This window comes from Chinchilla lanigera, unplaced genomic scaffold (assembly GCF_000276665.1).
Source record: "Chinchilla lanigera isolate Chin_1 unplaced genomic scaffold, ChiLan1.0 scaffold00064, whole genome shotgun sequence".
In the NCBI taxonomy this organism is placed as follows: Eukaryota; Metazoa; Chordata; class Mammalia; order Rodentia; family Chinchillidae; genus Chinchilla; species Chinchilla lanigera.
In genome coordinates this window covers 10,220,895-10,225,879 of record NW_004955465.1, presented here as the reverse complement: position 1 = coordinate 10,225,879, position 4,985 = coordinate 10,220,895, and the positions used below count along the sequence as shown (strand labels likewise).

Here is a 4,985-nt window from a genome sequence, read left to right as displayed (position 1 = left end):
TAATTCCATCTTCCTTACCAAAGTGTAGTGTGGATATATATATATACACATACATATCTGTTCATTCTAATTCCATCTTCCTTACCAAAGTGTAGCAGGCTATGACTGATTGACAGCTCTGCAGCTTGCTTTTGCCACTTAACATGTTTTGGAAATCTAATTAGTACATAAAAATCCATCTTCTTTTTTCCTGCTTGCACAGTTTCCTTCCGTTTTCAGTCTCGTGTCATTGCAAATGATGCTGCTGGAAGTAACCTCGTGCAGCACATCTCAAACTTCAATGCACAAACAAATCATCTGGAGGTGTTGTTACAATGCAGATTTCAATTCCGCAGAAATGCCCGATCCTGGACGTTTCTAACAGGCTTGCCTCTGATCAATCTTACTGGAACACAGACCACGCTTTGAATAGGAGCACTTCATGTGAATTTTGTTTTGTGTAAGTGGAGAAGAAACCACTAATTCCGATTTCTAAATTCGTGAAAAGGAAGTTCCAGGTCAAGAGAGAAATACACATACATTTTTGTGAATTGTTATCAAACTACCTTCCATAAAAATCGTGTCATTTTGTCCTTAACAAAGATTCTCTGCCTGATGGAACTTTAGTTGGGCTCCTAAATCTTCTTCTAAGGTCATCTATGTGCTTCCTTGTAAAATCTAGTTTTAACAAGACTCCCACTGAGTCAGTTAAGCCGGAAATCTCCATCCTAGACATCTGATCAGCTTTGATATATGATCAGGTTCCTCACCCTGCACCTTTCCCCAGGTGATAGGCAGGTGAGGGTGACGTGTGATCAGTCAGAACAGTCTTCAGCAAGAATCCTGTTAGCTCAGTTGGGCCAACTCACCTCTTATCGCTGACATTTCCCCTTAGTAATTTTCCAGCGTTTTTTTGTTTTGTTTTGTTTTGTTTTTTGTTTGGTTTTTTTTTTTTTTGGTGTTTCTCCCGTACCGGGAACCAAACTCACGATCTTGCACTTGCCAGGCAAGTGCTTTGCCACTGAGCTAAATCCCCAGCCCTTTTCCAGCGTCTTGACTTCCACACTGTTCCTTAAATTCCCACTTGCATGTGCTATATTCAGAATTGAACCTCAGCTCTCCACCGCTCTGCCTCTGGTCCCTAATACCTATCACAGTGGTGCCTAAGAAAAATTTCCCTACTGTGATTTAACAAACATCACTAAATATCTTTTTCTTTAACATCACCAACCATGTCTCCAGTCTAACCTCCAGAGTTACTGTCAGTATTACCATCAAACCTTTGGATTTTTACCAATCTGGTAGGGGAAAAATGTTATCTCAGTGTCATTCTAGGTAACATTTTCTTCTTCTTCTTTTTAAATATTGTAGAGCTTAGTCTGATTTTCAGTTTTCATTTTTATTTATTTATTGAGTGCTGGGCATCAAACCCAGGGCTTCACATGGGCTAAGCAGTTGCTGTTCCAGTAAGCTACATCCCCAGCCCTAACTCTTTAAATTATGAGTGAGGTTAAATATCTCTTCCTGTTTAAAAGACATCACCTCTTTTTTGTCTTCCTCCATGAACTGTTCCTGACTTTTACTCACTTAAAATGAAAAAATAGAACCAAAGCCAAAAGTAAGCAGGTTTTTAATAATAAATGATAAGATTACATGGTGGGTGTACGACGCCAATGTGTTAGTAGCTTTGCTCTTCCTGTGAGAAAGGCCAGGGCTTCTGTTGTCTGCTACCTGACATCAAACATCAATTGGACATCAGTTGGACCTTTCTGTCCCTCTTTGGAGCCATTTAGAGAGGGGTGAGGTGGGTAGGTTGACAATATTAGTTGTCACTGTTCTTGTTGCTGCCAGGAACCGAACTGAGGGTTCTTGCATGTCGCAGCCTGCAAAATGAGCTGATGAGCGAGAGCTCCAGCCCCTGGCATCTTTAACAGACGCCTGAAAATTAGGTTCCTGAGCTTCCTCACCAGAGGTCCAAAAGTTACTCAGAGCTCTTCTGCATTTTCCTGCTCCTTCTCCTCTTCTCTCCCTCCTCTGGGGAAGGGCTGAACAATTGTCCCATACATCCCTGGTCCTAATCTCTGGGTGGAGGAGACCTGTCCCTCTCTCTGGCTCTGGGCGGGGCTTAGAAAGAGGAAGAAAAGATGAGCTTCTCCTTTTTCTCCAGACTCTTCAATACCTGGGTGTCCGCTCTCAGCCTGGCCCACGCGGTTGTCCAGAATTGGAGTCTCAAGGGCCCCAAAGCCAAGATCCAGTCGGTTTGGAGGAGTCAATGCCATCGTCTGAGGACAGCAAAGAATTCTCATCTGTTTGCAGAAAGCCACATATGCACAGCTGTGGCTCTGTGGTACCCAGTGATTCACTGGTGTCTAATATTTAGAAAACTCACTGCAGATACAGTGATATCAACAGGAAGACATGATTCCAGAAAAGGTCATCCCTTTCCTGGAAAGAGTTAAGTTCATGAGCTGAGGCACCACTGTACATATATATGCATTATACATGTGTATATGTGTGTACATGTACACACACACACAGGTCCTGAGGATGAAACCCAGGGCCCTGAGCATCCTAAGCAGCCACTGAGCTACAACCACAGCCCCTGCTGTGCTCTTTCAAATGTCAGATAGAGTAGATTAACGAAAATATTCAAAAAGAACGCTACAGCACCCACCTGGCAAGCGCGAGGTCATGAGTTGGATTCCCAGTACCAAAAAGTAAAAAAAAAAAAAAAGAATGTTGCCACCTTCACCTAGTTCATTAAACACAAGATAGATTTAGCAACTGAGGACAGAAATGGAACTCAGCCATGACCAGATCAAAGAACAGTAACTAGCTGGGGGTAGAGTAATGGGCCCCAGGGCTAGGGATATAGCTCAGTGGCATAAGTGCCTGCCTGGCAAGCGCAAGGTCCTGAGTTCACTTCCTGGTACCAGAAAAAACCAAAAATCTAAGAATGTGGTTTAGAGTAATGGGCCTGTAGCCTCAGGTACTTAAGAAGCTGAGGCAGGAAGATCATTTGATCCAGGGCATTTAAGACTGACTGAACAAGAGTGAAACCTTCTCTCAAAGAGAAAGAGAAAGAGAAAGACAGAGAGAGAGAGAGAGAGAGAGAAAGAAAGAAAAGAAAGAACTACGTACAAAGAACAACTACTACCAATTTTGATGTTAAATTGGGTCCTTTTTCCTTTTGGAATTTCAGAATCAGTAAGTGACAACAAGTCCTGACTGGGCAGAGAAGGGAGGTTTATTCTTAGCCAGAGAATAGTGCAGGTAGAGAGAAAGGCCCACAAGACAACCCACATAACCAGTACCACATATCTAGGTACTGGATCTGTGATGGCGAATTTTGTCAGCTTGATTGGATTTACAGATGCCGAGGAAATCAGTAAACACTCTTCTAGTGCCTCTGTGAGGGCATTTCCAGAGATGACTGGCACGTGATACGACAATCCGAGGGGAGACTGTGGAAGCCAGGAGTGCATTCTCTCCCCGCCCCTCTCCCATCTCGTCTCTGGCTCTCTCTCCCTCCCCCTCTCCTTCTCCCTCTCTTTTTCCTCCCGGGCCACCCTCAGGTGAACAGCTTTACCTCCTCTGTCACCCCTCTCCAAAATGATGTCTCTGCCTCCGCACGGACCAAAGCAATGGAGCCAGCTGGCCAAAGACTGAAACTGCTGAAACCGTGAACTACATTCAAACTTCCTTCCTCTAAGTAGTTTTCTTTTTAAATCAGGTATTTTGTTGCAGTAATGGAAAGCTGACACAAGATAAAAGAAATGGGGGGGAGGGGCTGGGGATTTAGCTCAGCGGCAAAGCGCCTGCCTGGCAAGCGCAAGGTCGTGAGTTCAGTTCCCGGTACCAGAGAAAAACCAAAAAAACAAAACAAAAAAAAAAAAAAAAAAAAAATGAGGGGGAGAGGTCAGCTAATAAAAGAAATATTCATGTCTCCTCTGAGGACGGGCAGAGATTTTTCTGGGAATTTTGCCACCACCTCTTTTTGCTCATTTTATGGTCCACTGCAGTCATTGTCATGGCAGTGGGGTAGGGAGAGGGGTGTCATTTAGCACTCAGGTGGATTACGATGAAATTAAAGTGTGTCTATGGCCACTTCAGCAGCCATCTGAGATGCAGGCAGTCTGGTGAGACCCCCCTAAAGAGGGTCCCCTGGCCTGCAGGCAGCCAGTCTTCAAAGATAGAAAAGAGTAGCGTGGGGTAAAAATTCAGGTGTGTTACATAGGTAACATGACTAAAAGAAGTCAAGCTGAGAGAGTACATTCTATTCTGATGTTCTTCTCAATAACTGCATTATTTTACCACAATATGTAAGAAATACCATTGTTCTCCATGTAAGTTTTTCGGAGTTGTGTAGATTGACTTATAAATTTCTACCTTGATGTCAATGGTGGACATGGAATTTATAATATTTAGTAATCTTTCTTAACAATCAGGCCACAGTGAATGGAACCAATAAAAGCTAAATGTCAAAGTAGAAAACTGAGACCTTAGTGGAGTAAAAAACTTACTCTAATGGGTTCAACCATCCATAATTAGGTAATTTGCCCTGCTAACCCACTATGATTAAATGCATGTGTGCCAAACAGCTATAGGGCAAACATAGAGGAGACTGGTCCAGAGCTAGCATAACTGCCTTCCGATAATTCACATAAAATAACTTCCCAGGAAACTACCTACACCTATGTGGGTTTTCCATACAGAGAGTGAACATTCAATGATTCTTATGAACAGCTACAAATTAATCAAATGGCATGCAGTAATACAACATCAGAATGTCACAGTACTTTCTAGATCCTCATATCAAATGATCTAATTGATATTTCAAAGTTAAGATAGCAGCCACTCCCGGTGGCTCACCTGGGAAGGCTGCTTTGGTCATGAGTCACTTCCAAAGATTAGGCGGGGGGCTGGGGATTTAGCTCAGCGGCAAAGCGCCTGCCTGGCAAGCGCAAGGTCGTGAGTTCGGTTCCTGGTACCGGAGAAAAACCAAA

At 43.3% G+C, this 4,985-nt stretch overlaps 1 protein-coding gene across 2 annotated transcripts in view; it reads right to left on the bottom strand.

The window, feature by feature from the left end:
• Positions 1-4,985, bottom strand: part of LOC102019044 (serpin B6) — a 28,523-nt gene that overhangs the window by 23,118 nt on the left and 420 nt on the right. The gene's annotated exons all lie outside the window — the stretch shown is intronic.